Source organism: Bufo bufo, chromosome 3 (genome assembly GCF_905171765.1).
Source record: "Bufo bufo chromosome 3, aBufBuf1.1, whole genome shotgun sequence".
NCBI lineage: Eukaryota > Metazoa > Chordata > Amphibia > Anura > Bufonidae > Bufo > Bufo bufo.
This window is the reverse complement of record NC_053391.1, coordinates 238,690,024-238,706,078: the sequence shown is the minus strand read 5'-3', so window position 1 is coordinate 238,706,078 and position 16,055 is coordinate 238,690,024.

Sequence of the window (16,055 nt, the reverse complement as noted above, 5' to 3'; positions counted from 1 at the left end):
AGGTGATAAAAACTTTAGGGTTAAGAAAAGACTTTGGTTTTTCTGTGGCAAAGGAGGACATTTTGTTAACGTATGTTCTTGTGTTAAACATCAAGGTAATGTGGGTGGGAAATCTGAAAATGTACTTTTGTCATTTATCGGTAGTACTAGATTTCTCCTGCCTGCCAAAGTGGCGCTAGATCCCAAAACGGTGTAAATGGAAGTATTTATTGACAGTGGGGCAGGGGTTAGTCTAGTGCAGTGATGGTGAACCTTTTACAGACCAAGTGCCCAAACTGTAACATAAACCCACTTATTTATCTCAAAGTGCCAACACAGCAATTTACCTTGAATACTACAGTCCAATATAGAATATCTTCCATGTACTTTATCATTTATTTACAATCTCCTGCCTACATTCAGTGCGCTGCCTGTGCTGTTCATAGTGCGCCCTGCGCTGCTGAATCGCAGGAAAAGTCTAAGGCATATTGGTACACCATAGACTTTTTCCAGGGTGTGGGTGCCCACAGAGAGGGCTCTGAGTGCCGCCTCTGGCACCCGTGCCATAGGTTCGCCATCACTGGTCTAGTGGATGGCCAGTTTGTCCGTATGCATGGTTTGACAACAAGCGCATTAGACAAAAATATTTCTGTGTTTGTGATTGATTCCGCCCCTCTCTCTCAAAAGTGTCTGTCTCAAATAGTACAGGACATTCGCCTGAAGGTGGGATATTCTCATATTGAATCCATTTCATGTTTTCTGCTGGAGGGTATGCCTGCTCCTCTGGTGCTAGGTTTACCATGGTTAACCAAACATAACCCTACCATCAATTGGCAAGCGAGACAGATTCTCGATTGGAGTGATTACTGCATTGACAACTGTCACAGCTTTCGGTTGTAAATACTAAAATGTTACCTTCTTTCCTTTTGGATTTTTCAGATGTTTTCTCTTAGGGTGGAGACCAGGAGTTGCCTCCTCATCGGGAGTATGATTGCCCCGTCAAGTTTATTCCAGGAGCTAGATTGCCAAAGTTTTGGTTGTATAATCTTTCTTAACCCAAAAGAGTAGCCATGTGAGAGTATATCACCGAGAGTTTGGCTAAAGGTCATATTAGACCATCCAAATCACCAGTGGCTGCAGGGTTATTCTTTGTTAAAAAAAAAAAGGATGCAACTCTTAGGCCATGTTTGGACTTCTGTGAGATAATCACTATAATTGATCCATATCCTCTTCCTTTGATCCCAGATTTATTCAGATTGTCAGTGTCAAGGTGTTCTCCAAGTTGGATTTGAGGGGGGCATATAATCTGATAAGAGTCAAGGAAGGGGACGAATGGAAAACGGCCTTTAATACTCCTGAGGGTCATTTTGGGAATCTGGTCATGCCTTTTGGTTTGACCAATGCTCCTGCTGTTTTTCAACATTTCATCAATGACATCTTTCATCATCTGGTGGGCAGGTTTGTAGTGGTTTATCTGGATGATATTTTAATTTATTCCCCTAATAAGGATCACGTGAGACAGGTCTTACAGATCTTGAGAGAGAATAAATGGAGAATGCTAAAATGGAGAAGTGTGTATTTGCTGTCCCAGAACGGCAATTCCTGGGGTACCTACTCTCATCTTCGGGTTTTCGTATGGATCCGGAAAAAGTCTGTGCTGTGTTGGACTGGGATCGACCTGAAGATCTGATGGCACTCATGCAATTTTTGGGGTTCACCAACTACTACCATACATTTATCTTGAATTACTCAACTGTTGTTAAACCGTTAACTGATATTAGTAAGAAAGGCGCGGATTTGTTGACCGCTTCAGCAAGATGGCGCACTTTATACCATTATCAGGTTTACAAGTGCTTGTCGATAACAGTGAAACTACATGGCATTCCCTCTGATGTGGTGTCTGATAGAGGGACTCAATTTGTTTCCAGATTCTGGAGGGCAATATGTACTCGCCTGGGGGTTACAATTGTCTTTCTCTTCTGCCTTTCATCCTCAGTCGAACGGGCAGACTGAGCACACTAACCAGAATCTGGAGACTTATTTGAGATGTTTTGTCTCTGAGAATCAAGAATAATGGTCTTCAGTTTTGTCGTTGGCTGAGTTTTTCATAAATAACCGTAGATAGGAGTACACTGATAAGTCGCCGTTTTTTTGGTGCATATGGGTTCCATCCACAGTTTGGCACATTTTCTGGTACTGAGATGTCTGGTGTACCTGAAGAGGAAAGATTCTCCTCTTCGTTGTCATCTATTTGGCAGAAGATTTAAAACAATTAAAAAAACATGGGCAAAAAGTATCAACGTATGGCTGACAAGAGACGTGTGAGTGGTCCGGACCTGAGAGTGGGCGATTCTGTGTGGCTGTCCACAAGAAACATTAAATTGAAAGTACCGTCTTGGAAGTTGGGGCCAAGGTTTATTGGGCCATACAAGATCTCTGCCATTATTGATCCGGTTGCTTTTCGTCTTGTGTAGGGTTGAGCAAACCATAACTGTAAAGTTCGGGTTCGTACCGAACTTTAGGATTTTTGGACCCCAAACATTTCAGTAAAAGTTTGTGTTCGGTGATTTCTTAGCACTTAGCACTCAACAAGCGTTTAACTGTGTGACCTTAGAAGCCATCACAGCCATGCTTACTAATGGCATGGCTGTGATTGGCCAGTGCAGCGTGTGACCCAGCCTCTATTTAAGCTGGAGTCACGTAGCGATGCATGTCACTCTGCTGTGCTTAGTGTAGGGGGAGGATGCTGCTGCTGTGAGGGATAGAATAGGACAGAATCTTTAATCAGAACTCCAATTGAACTCAGCGATCTACATAGATTTAGTTGTGTGGGTGCAGTGCACAATCTTTTTACCCTGCCCTGAGCCCAGTGACAGAGAAAAATAACTTTTATCCGTCTGTTAGTTAGGTGGGCGGTGGCTATTTTTTGTGACATTCAAATCCATACTGCAATAATCTGGTTTTAAAAAAACACCTTTTTGGCAATATCCTATATCTGGTACCTTTGCAGCATTAGTCAGTGTGCAATTTTAGCTAGTAATACAGCTAAAATTTTCTGGGTTTTAAAAAACACACTTTTTGGGCAAAATACACTATTTTACAGCCCTTGCTGCATCTGCACGTGTGAAATTCAAGCGTTATATACTGCTGTCATATTCTGTTATAAAAAAAACATCCATTTTGGGCAAAAAACGTAATTTTGCAGCCTTTGCTGCATATGTCATTGTGAGATACACCCTTTACATACTTTTGTTCTATTCTGCTATTAATAAAACACCCATTTAGGGCAAGATCCTAAATTTGAGAAATATGAGGAGAGCGTCAAATAAGGGACGTGGCCCAGGTCGTGGTGGTGCTGGTGGAGCTCCTGTTGCAGGGAGTGGACGTGGTCGATCTGTGACAGCTACACACACAAGTGAAACCTCTTTCTCAGGTGACAGTAGGTGACAGAACCTGCAGCGGAATTTGGTCGGACCTAATGCGGCTCTATGAATGGTGAGGCCAGAACAAGTAGAGGCGATAGTAGATTGGGTTGCTGACAGTGCCTCCAGCTCCTTCACATTGTCTCCCACCCAGTCTCCTGCTGAAAGATCAGAGTTTGCACCTGCAGCCGATGTCCATCAGTCTTTCACCTCACCCCCTTGCAAATCAGCAAAGAAGTCTGAGCCCCAAGTCATGCAGCAGTCTCTTCTGCTTTTTGATAACTCTGTTAGCAGGGTTTCCCAGGGCCATCCACCTATCCCTGCCCCAGAATTGGAAGAGATTGAGTGCACCGATGCCCAACCACTTATGTTTTAAGATGAGTACATGGGAGGACCATCGCAGCAAGTCTCGGATGATGACAAAACACAGGTGCCAACTGCTGTGGCTTTTGAAAGTGTGCAGACCGACAAGGAGGGCAGGGGTGAAGACTGGGTGGAAGATGATAAGGTCCAACCCCACATGGAATCAAGGTCATGCGAGTGACCTGTGTAGTTCGAAAAAAGAGGCGGTGGTCGCACAGATCCACCAGCACAGCAGAAGAGGGAGCAGGGTGCAAAAGCAGAGCGGCCGTCCCCTAAACAGTACGCCTGCTACTGCCCACCGCATCAAGGGACCGAGCACACCAAAGCAAGCTCCAAGGAGTGCCCTGGCATGTAAGTTCTTCAGACAATGTGCTGACGACAAGACACGAGTGGTTTGCACGCTGTGCAATTAGAGGCTAAAGCGAGTCATAAACGTTCTCAACCTGAGCACAACCTGCATGACCAGGCATCTAAGTGCAAAGCACGAGCTGCAGTGGTGTAGACACCTCAAAAACCAAGAAAGGTCTCTGGCTCCTCCTGCTTCCTCTTCTGCTGCAGTCTCGGTCTCTTTATCCACCTCTGGAGTGACAGTGCCACCTGCCACCCCGCAAACAGAGGATCTGCCAGCAACGCCACCATCTGTGGAGATGTTTGGTGACCCAATGTCCCACGGAAGCGTTCAGCTCTCCATCTCCAAAACACTGGATCGGAAGAGGAAGTATCCCCCTACCCATCCACAATCCCTGGCCCTGAATGGCAGTATTTCAAAAATACTGGCCTTTAAAATTCTGTCATGCCGTCTGGTTGAGATGGAGAGTTTTAAAGGCCTTATGGCGGTGGCTGTCCCACAGTATGTCGTGCCCAGCCGCCACTACTTTTCCAAGCGAGCCATCCCTTCCCTGCACAAACAAGTGGGGGACAAAATCATGTGTGCACTGTTCAATGCCATCTGTGGCAAGGTACACCTCACTATGGATACGTGGACCAGTAAGCACAGTCAGGGACGTGATATCTCTATAACAGCACACTGGGTAAATGCAGTAGCGACTGGGCCTGAGGCGGATAGCAGTTTGGCTCATGTCCTTCCACCACCAAGGATTGCAGGGTGCTTCAGTTTGCCTCCTGTTGCTTCCTCCTCCTACTCCGCTTCCTCATCCTCTACCACCTCCTCATCTGGTCAGCGTAACACCTTCACCACCAACTTCAGCACAGCCAGGGGTAAATGACAGCAGGCCATTTAAAAACTTCTGTTTGGGGGACAAACCCTACACCACGCACGAGCTGTGTACGGGCCTTGAACAACAGACCGATGAGTGGTGCCAGTGAGCCTCAAGCCCGGACTGGTGGTGTGTGATAATGGGCGAAAACTCGTAGCAGCTCTGGGACTAGCCAGTTTGATGCACATCCCTTGCCTGGCGCATGTGCTGAATTTGGTGGTGCAGAGATTCCTTAAAAATTACCCCGATATGTCAGAGCTGCTGCATAAAGTGCAGGCCATCTGTGCGCGCTTTCGGCGTTCTCACCCTGCTGCTGCTCGCCTGTCAGCGCTGCAGCGCTACTTCGGCCTTCCCGCTCACTGCGTCATATGCGACATGCCCACAAGGTGGAACTCCACCTTGCACATGCTGGCCAGACTGTGCGAGCAGCAGCAGGCGATAGTGGAGTTTCAGCTGCAGCACGCACGGATGAGTCACTCTGCGGAACAGCACCACTTCACCACCAATGACTGGGCCTCCATGCGAGACCTGTGTCCCTTGTTGCGCTGTTTCGAGTACTCCACCAACATGGCCAGTGCTGATAACGCCGCTCTCAGCTCTACTATCCCACTTCTATGCCTCTTGAAAAAACGCTGCTGGCGATGATGGAAGAGGATGTGGCACAGGAGGAGGAAGAGGGATTATTTCATAGGCCAGTCATTCCAGCCAGTCATTCACAAGTGGGCTCCGAGGGTGGGTTTCTGCACCCACAAAGGCCAGGTACACAATTGTCCAGCCAAAGCACAGTTCTGGAGGATCACGAGGTGGAGGATAAGAAAGAGGAGATGGAGGAGGAGGAACCATGTTCACAGCAGGGTGGCACCCAGGCCAAATCATGGCCATCACTAGTGCGTGGCTAGGGGGATACAGAGGACACAGACTATACACCTCCCACAGAGGACAGCTTTTTGTTGCCTCTGGGCAGCCAGACACACATGAGCGATTACATGCTGCAGTGTCTCCGCAACGACCGCCGAGTTGCCCACATTCTAACTTGTGACGATTACTGGGTGGCCACGCTGCTGGATCCCCGTTACAAGGACAATGTACCGTCCCTAATTCCCTCACTAGAAAGTGATCGTAAGATGCGCGAGTACAAGCGCACGCTGGTGAAGGCAGAGGAAGAGGTCGCCAACGCAGCTGGGGCACCACCAGCTCCTCTGAAGCAGGGTTAGCATGGCCGAAATGTGGAAAAGCTTTGTCAGCACGCCACAACAACCAGCACCACCAGCTGATTTGGAACATCTTAGCAGGAGGCAACATTTCACCAACATGATGGAGCAGTATGTGTGCACACGCCCACACGTACTGAATTACGGATCTGCCCCCTTCAACTTCTGGGTCTCCAAATTGGGCACATGGCCTGAGCTTGTCCTTTACGCCTTGGAGGTGCTGGCCTGCCCTGCAGCCAGTGTATTATCTGAACGTGTGTTTAGCACGGCAGGGGGCGTCATCACAGAAAAGCGCAGCTGTCTGTCCACAGCCAATGTGGACAAGCTCACGTTAATTAAAATGAACCAGACATGGATCCTACAGGACTCGTCCGTACCTTGAGCAGAATAGAGATGTATACCGGCACTAACCAACCATTGTTATACTGCAGCGCAATTGCTCATTCTTGTATTTTGGATATTTCACACTCTTTTGGAGTGCACCCTAATTAAACAGAAATAAATAAATTAAAACCAAAAACCAGTGTTGGCTACCTCATCCTCCTCCACCGCCGTTTCCACCTACACCGCTTTGTCCACTGCCTCCTCAAACTCCTACTACATATGGAACTCCACCTCATAAATCAAATTTTTTTTTTTATTTGTACAAAGTTTATTTTATTTTATGTCATTTCACTACTTTGTCAGTTACATTTTCGGGTGAAATTCACAAATTTTTGGGTGTAATATACCCCTCCTTTACCTAGTTGACAGCTTAATAAATTTTTATAATTTTTCTTTTACATTTTTGGGTGACAATAAACAATTTTTTTCTGTCATAGACCCCTGCTCTACCAAGTAGACAGGTTCATAAATTTCTGTAATTTTTCTGTTACATTATTGGGTTTACATTTTACAATTTTAGACGTGAATAATCCCGTGCTCTGCATAGGTGACAGGGAATAAAATTTCAGAAATTCTTCTTTAATTGATGCACGCCACCTCCTTTCATTCAATGCTTAAACTTTAACAAGTTGTCCCATATTTGCGCTGCAATAATTTGTCCCACAATTGCGCTTTACTAATTTGTCCCACATTTGCGCTTTAATAATTTGTCCCACATTTGCGCCTCAATAACTTTTCCCATATTTCCGCTCGATCCCCAAAAAAATTTTATACATTTATCTCCCTTGGATGTGGCCTCTTTTTCTTACGCTCCCTCGCCGGCGTGGAACCCTGATTCGCCGATAACCGTGATCAACATGGTAGGCTCAGAAAAGAACATCGAAAGTTGATAGAGAAGATATCAAAATGGATGGTGGACGTCACTGGGGCACCTCTGCATAGGCGACAGGAACATAAATTTTAAAAAAATCGTCTGTTACATTGTCAGGTGACATTTTTCTAATTTTGCCGGATAGAAACCCCTGCTCTGCATAGTTGACAGGGAATAAAAGTTAAGAAATTCTTCATTAATTCATGCGCGCCACATCCTTTCATTGAATGCTTAAACTTTAAAAAGTTGTCCCACATTTACGCTTTAATACTTTGTCCCATATTTCCCCTCTATCATTTTTAATTTGAAACAATTAACCTCCCTTGGATGTGGTCTCTTTCTCACGCTCCCACTCCGGCGTGGAACCCTGATTTGCCGATAACCGTGATCAACATGGTAGGCTCAGAAAAGAACATTGAAAGTTGATAGAGAAGATATCCAAATGGATGGTGGAGGTCACAGGGACGTGCGATCAGGCAGAAGTTAGCTAGAGTCAACAAAGCGGCAGCAGGGCCTCTCCTGGCTAACGTTTACAAATCAAAAATACCACAGTGATATTCCCTATAATTTGTTATTAATCATTCCAATAACAGGGCATCTTAAGAGTCCTGTATTGTTATTTATCGTCACTACCTCCTCGAGTCGGGAGTGGGTAATTGCCACGCGCCCCCTCCTTAACTTGGAAGCTTATGCTTCAATACTTTGTCCCACATTTCCGCTCAATTACATTAAATTTCATCTATTGACCTCCCTTGCATGTGGTATTCTTTTCTCAGGCTCCCTCTCCGGCCTGGAACCCTGATTCCCCGCCACCCGTGATCACCATGGTAGGTGCATAAAAGAACATCGAAAGTTGATAGAGCAGATATCAAATTGGATCCTGAACATCACGGGGACATGCGACATGGTGGAGCAGTATGTGTGCACACGCCTACACGAACTGACTGACAGGGTCAGCCTCTGCAACTTCTGAGTCTCCAAATTGGGCACATGGCCTAAGCTTGCCTTTTACCCATTGGAGGTGCTGGCCTGCCTTGCAGCCAGTGTATTGTCTGAACGAGTGTTTAGCACGACTAGAGGGGGTTATCACAGGTTATATTTCCCAATGTTTTTGGGGTGTACCCCAATTTAAAAAAATAAAAATAAATTTAAAACCAAAAAGCAGTGTAGGCTACCTCCTCCACCGCCGTTTCCACATACACCGCCACATCCACCGCCTCCTCAACCTCCTACTCCATATGGACCTCGTCCTCCTAGATCAAGATTATAATTTTTTATTTTTACAATTTTATGTTATTTAAAGTCATTTCCCTATCCACTTTTGTTTGCAGAGCACTTGCCATGCTCTTAACCACATTTTGCTGGTATTTGCAGCCCTCTAGCCCTTTCCATGACATTTTTACAGCCATTTTAGTGCTCAAAAGTTCGGGTCCCCATTGACTTCAATGGGGTTTGGGTACAAGTTCGGGTGCTGAACTAGAACTTTTTTGTAAAGTTCGGCCGAACCCGTTGAACCCGAACATCCAGGTGTCCGCTCAACTCTACACATGGGAGCACTGGATGTCACTGAGGAACTGTGGATGGCACATTGGGACCATGTGGATGGCACATAGGGGCACTGGATTTCACTAGGGCATTGTGGATGGCACATGGGGCATTGTGGATTTCTCTTTTATGGGGCACTCTAGCTGTCATTGTTATGGGGATGCTGTGGATGTCACTGTTATGGGGGGCGCTGTGGATGTCACTGTTATAGGGGGAGCTGTGGATGTCACTGTTATGAAGGGAGCTGTGGACGTCACTGTTATGGGCGCTCAGTATGAGTGATAGGGCTCAGGCACACAACTGTATCCGTTTTGTGGTCTGCAGTTGCGGATCCACTAAATAAGGATACTGTCTGTGTGTGATTCACATTTTTTTTTGCAGTCCCATTGAGTTATATGGGTTTTCAATCTGCATTTTGAGGACCAGAATAGGACATGTTCTGTCACAGAACTGACACACGGATGTGGAAAGCACAGGGACTTCATCATATCCGTATGTCAGTTCCAGAAAAGATAGAATATGCCCTATCCTGGTCCTCAAATTCATAGAACTCAATGGGACTGCAAAAAATGAGGATCACAAAATGGATATGGTTGTGTGCATAAGGGTTTAGATACACAGCTCAGCAGGCAGGATCATAGAAGATGGGATTAGATACACACTTCAGCAGGCAGTATCACACACAACAGGCAGTGTATCAGGCACATACCTGATAGGAGACAGAGTGAGAAGTAGATTCCTGTCTGGGTGTATGCTGCAGGCAGAGTGGGGGGAGGGGGGAATCGCATGTCCAGCCTGTGACTCATCACTGTGCAGTGCAGCCAGACTTGTGTATCAATAAAGTTATGTATTCAACAAAACAAGAAGGGGAGAAAGTAAACAGATCTGCCAGGAAAATCTATAGTTTTCCAGGGTAGAAAGAAAGCTCAGACATAAACAGGTATTGGGGGCTTATGTATGGAAGGATGTTAGGAACATAGAAAAATAAGTTTGATTTTGGGACCAGAAAACCTCTTTAACCAATGTGCTTATTTACCGGATGAATTCAGGTGCAAAACAATACGGGCGAGGTATAGGGTTAGCTTCTCCAGTCTCCTCCCTGGCAGAAGAAGGGTTTGATGATGAGGAAAAACCTGAGCTAGCTGTCACTCTCTCTCTCTCTCTCTCTCTCTCTCTCTCAGAAGGCTGGTACCTTCGCCAAATGCTGGAGGCCCACGGTCTGTGGTTTAATAGTCTGGGTGGCTTTTTGGTCACAGTGCTGGGGACCCATGGTCTGTGGCTTAGCGGTCCCATCTCAGCATCTTCTTCTTGCCCCTCATGCAGAGTGGCATGAGTCTCCCCCTCCAAGCATTGGTCCCTAACTGCAGAACACTAGGGGCTCTGACTGCTCTCCTTATATACCATTTCTAGCTAGACTGGAAACTTCTAGTGGGAGGAGTGGAGTGGAGAAATTCAGCACAAAAAAAATTTGAGTTAGGCCTCATGCACACGACAGTATTTTTTCACGGTCCGCAAAACGGGGTTCCGTTGGTCCGTGATCCGTGACCGTTTTTTCATCCGTGGGTCTTCCTTGTTTTTTGGAGGATCCACGGACATGAAAAAAAAGTCGTTTTGGTGTCCGTCTGGCCGTGCGGAGCCAAACGGATCCATCCTGACTTACAATGCAAGTCAATGTGGACGGATCCGTTTGACGTTGACACAATATGGTGCAATTGCAAATGCATCCGTCCCCTATTGACTTTCAATGTAAAGTCAGGAGTTAATATACAATAGGATCAGAGTTTTCTCCAATCCGATGGTATATTTTAACTTGAAGCGTCCCCATCACCATGGGAACGCCTCTATGTTAGAATATACCATAGGATTTGAGTTAGATCGTGAAGCTCATATCCGACAGTATATTCTAACACAGAGGCGTTCCCATAGTGATGGGGACGCTTCAAGTTATAATATCCTACGAACTGTGTACATAACTGCCCCCTGCTACTGGCAGCACCCGATCTTTTACAGGGGGCTGTGATCCGCACAATTAACCCCTTAGGTGCCGCACCTAAAGGGTTAATTGTGCGTATCATAGCCCCCTGTAAGAGATCAGGTGCTGCCAGGCAGGAGGGGGCACACCCCCCTCCCTCCCCAATATTATATTCATTGGTGGCCAGTGCGGCCTCCCCTCTCCCCCCCCCCCAGTTAAAATCATGTTCCGAATCCCCCATCATTGGTGGCCAGTGCAGCCTCACATCTCCCCCCCCCCCCCCTGTTAAAATCACGTTCCGAATCCCCCATCATTGGTGGCCAGTGCGGCCTCACATCTCCCCCCCCCCTAGTTAAAATCACGTTCTCCCATCATTGGTGGCAGTGGAGAGTTCCGATCGGAGTCCCAGTTTAATCGTTGGGGCTCTGATCGGTGACCATGGCAACCAGGACGCTACTGCAGTCCTGGTTGCCATGGTTACTTAGTAATTTTTAAAAGCATTATACTTACCTGCGAGCTGCAATGTCTGTGACCGGCCGGGCGCTCCTCCTACTGGTAAGTGAAAGGTCTGTGCGGTGCATTGCCTATAGCACAGACCTGTCACTTACCAGTAGGAGGAGCACCCGGCCGGATGGCTGCGTACACGTAAGCTTTTTTGCCGTGACACTTTTGCCACGCATGCTGGTTGCCGGTGGCAATGTGTTGTATTGCATGCGTGGGCGCATTCACTATAAGTCCTCATGCACACGACCGTTGTGTGCATCCGTTTTCCGTGATTTTCTGCGGACCCATTGACTTTCACCGTTGTACATCCGCGTCCGTGATCCGTGTTTCCTGTCCGTCAAAAAAATATGACCTGTCCTATTTTTTTGACGGACAACGGTTCACGGACCCATTCAAGTCAATGGGTCTGTGAAAAAACACGGATGCACACAAGATTGTCATCCGCGTCCGTCATCTGTGTCCGTAGGCTACTTTCACACAGACGGATCCATAAGCTTTTTAGATGTGAGTTTTCACTTTGTGAAAACTCAGATCCGACAATATATTCTAACACAGAGGCGTTCCCATACTGATGGGGACGCTTCAAGTTAGAATATACTGAGAACTGTGTACATGACTGCCCCTTGCTGCCTGGCAGCACCCGATCTCTTACAGGGGCCTGTGATCCGCACAATTAACCCCTCAGGTGCCGCACCTGAGGGGTTAATTGTGCGTAACATAGCCCCCTGTAAGAGATCAGGTGCTGCCAGGCAGGAGGGGGCAGACCCCCTCCCTCCCCAGTTTTAAATTCATTGGTGGCCAGTGCGGCTCCCCTCCCTCCCTTCCCTGTATTTAACTTATTGGTGGCCAGTGCGGCCCCCCTCCCTCCCCCCCTAATTAAAATCACCTTCCCCCATCATTGGTGGCCAGTGCGGCCTCCCCTCTCCCCCCCCCTAATTAAAATCCCCTTCCCCCATCATTGGTGGCAGCGGAGAGTTCCGATCGAAGTCCCAGTTTAATCGCTGGGGCTCCGATCGGTTACCATGGGAGCCAAGACGCTACTGCAGTCCTGGCTGCAATGGTTACTTAGCAATAGAAGCATTATACTTACCTGTGATGTCTGTGACCGGCCGGGCGCTCCTCCTACTGGAAGTGACAGGTCTGTGCTATAAGCAATGCGCCGCACAGACCTGTCACCAGTAGGAGAAGCGCCCGGCCGATCACAGACATCCAGGTAAGTATAAGGTGATTTTAATTAGGGGGGGGGGGGGGAGAGGGGAGGCCGCACTTGCCACCAATGATGGGGGGGTGATTTTAATTAGGGGGGGGGAGAGGGGAGGCCGCACTGGCCACCAATGATGGGGGAAGGTGATTTTAATTAGGGGGGGGGAGAGGGGAGGCCGCACAGGCCACCAATGATGGGGGAAGGTGATTTTAATTAGGGGGGGGAGAGGGGAGGCCGCACTGGTCACCAATGATGGGGGAAGGTGATTTTAATTAGGGGGGGAGAGGGGAGGCCGCAATGGCCACCAATGAATGTAATCAATAGTGAAGTACCGTCATGCAAATTGGAGTAAAAAATGGTTTTATTATACTCACAATGTACAAGTATATACAGGCAGTATACAATGGATCAATGAATCAATCACCCGACCCGGGTTTCGCTCAGTCGAGCTTCGTCAGTGGTATTCATCCCACCCATTCCAGGGCGGTCTTATAACGGGTCAGGTTGGTTTGCACCCGCCTACCCACTCACACATGATCCAATCAATTATAAATTTAGACATCAAATCACACAAATACATGTCCAATAAAACAATGTAAAATACATAAAATAGCAAATACATAAAAGACATAAAACAGGGACATTTCAAATAGATCTATCATACATCGGTATATAACCTCCTGTAGCGATCTATGACTACTCCTTTACTGTCAGTTTCATTCATACTACTCCCTCTTTACTCTAATAGGTCTCCTAACCAATCGCAGACCACATTATCCTTAACCCTCCCTCCTCCATTCATAAAGACGGCAACACCCCCTTATCACATAATATCTCCTGGCCAATCACAGATCAAATTGGCCTTGGCCTGCCCTCCTTCATTCATAAAAACGGCAACTCCCCCATATCACATGATGTTGTCCAGCCAATTCAATTCCACAACCTTGGAAGGTCCTAGCTCGATACAACACCACACTCACAGGTCCTAGATCAACCGAGAACACTTCATTGCTTCAGGTAAGACAAGATTTTAAATCAAATTCGGCATTCAGGCCTTTTGGTTGTAACGTTCCCATTTTATATATCCATTCCACCTCACGTTTATTTATCTGTTTTACGCCATCCCCTCCACGCCAGTGTGGCTTGACTTGTTCCAACCCCACAAAGAACAAAACACTTGGATCTTTTCGGTGCACCAATTTAAAGTGCATAGAGACGCTATGGGTTTCCAACCCCTTCTTGATATTCCTCACATGCTCTTGAATTCTTATTTTAAGCTTCCTGAGTGTACGTCCCACATATTGGAGTCCACATGGGCACTCCAACATGTAACCCACCCCTACACTCTCACAAGTGATTTGCCCCTTAACCTTTATATCCCCACTTTTTCCATTAGAGTGCACAGATTGATTATGCATTTTTTTATCTTCCCTTTTCCGATTCTTACATGACAAGCAGAACCCACACCAGCTTAACTTGTTCCCTTTTATAGTCTTCTCTTGATGATTAGAACTATGTACTAGTTTGGTACGTAAACAGGGAGCCTTTTTGAAAATAACTACCGATTTTGTGGGATATCCTTCCCTAGCACAGGGTCATTTTTTAAAGTGGACTATCCCAGTCTCCACCTTTTTCTTCTTTCCTTTATCTTCTTCCTCTATCATCCTGCTACATTTGGCTAATTCATCTGCCTGATACCCTTTCTCCCTGAACCGTTCCTTAATGACCTCGCTTTGTGTTCTAAAATCCTCCACTTTGGAGCAATTTCTAAAGACCCTCTTTATTTGTCCCTTAGGGATATTTTTCAGCCACGGTGTATAATGGCAGCTGGAGGTATCTATATAGCCGTTAACATCCGTCTCTTTAAAAAAACGTTTTGGTTTTAAGCTGGTTGCCCTCAACAAAAAGTGTCAAATCCAAAAAAATTAACGGAGGTATCGCTGACTGTACTAGTGAAGGATAAATTCCATTGATTGTCATTTAACCCCTTGATGAAATCTAGCAGGCCCTCCACAGGACCACAGGACCAGACAATCATCGATAAATCTCCTCCATATTATCAATTCTCCAGCTTCCATGGTCCTATTCAACATGGGTGTAATAGTGCCACTTTCCCAGGAACCCATAAAAATATTAGCGAAACTGGGGGCGAATTTTGCCTCCATCGCTGTACCGGTCCGTTGCAGGTAATACTGCACCTTGTACTAAAAATAATTATGACTCAAACAGAAATCAACACACTCTAAAATAAATAACCCCTGTTGTTTGGTCATCAGGGGATCATTGTTCAGAGCATGCTCGATCGCCTTGAGTCCTAGTTCTTTAGGGATCACTGTATATAATGAGGCCACATCAATAGTGGCCAACCACATATTGGCAGGACAATTGCCAAATTCTTTGACAAACTGCAGCACACTGCCAGTGTCCTTTAGAAAGGACGGTATCAAAGGGACATATTTCTGGAGGAAAAAATCCACATATTCCCCCAGTCGGCTGGTCAGTGAATTTATGCCGGAAACAATCGGCCTTCCCGGCGGATTAGTCTTACTTTTGTGGATTTTAGGCAAAAAGTATATAACAGGGGTGACTGGGTGCTTATTATTTAAATAATCGAATTCCTTTTTGTTGATAATCCCTTCTTTGAAGCCCCTGGTCAACAACAATTCAAGTTTAGCCTGAAACTCCAGTGCTGCCCCCCACATCTGCCAATAGTCTGGTATGTTCCCACATCTGCCAATAGTCTGGACATTTCCCTCCCATACATATCCACGTCCATAACAACAACCCCCCCCCCCCCCCTTATCTGACGGTTTTATCACTATTTTCTTATTATTCTCAAGTTTTTTAAAAGCAAGTCTCTGTTCTGGTGTTAAATTCTGTCTTCTTGGTTTAGTGCCAATTCCCTCAATTTCCTTTAGGACTCCCCTTTTAAAGGCCTCTATGCACTCATTTTCTTTATTTTTCGGAAAGAATTGGGATTTCTCCTTAAGTTGACTATGTACAATGTTGCCTTCCTCCTCAAAATTCCTACATGGGGCCTGGTTTGTTAAACAATATTTGGCTATGTTAAGCTTGCGCACAAATCTATGCACATCTAAAAAGGCCTCAAATTTGTTGATCCCAGCAGTGGGGGCAAACTTCAGGCCTTTTCCCAAAACCTCTTTTTCAGATTGTGTTAAAGAATGTGAACTAAGGTTAAAGATACCCACTATATCCCCCTGCTTTTTTGGGGGGTTGGGCTTGTGTTTCTTTCCCCCTCGTTTTCCTCTGCATGGCCTCTTTTTTGTGGGGTGCCCTGTTTCCCTGTCACAGTCCTCTGGACGCCCCTCATTGCCTGATGGGGAAAATTCTGTTTATCTGTAGTGCAGCTATGCTCCGCAATT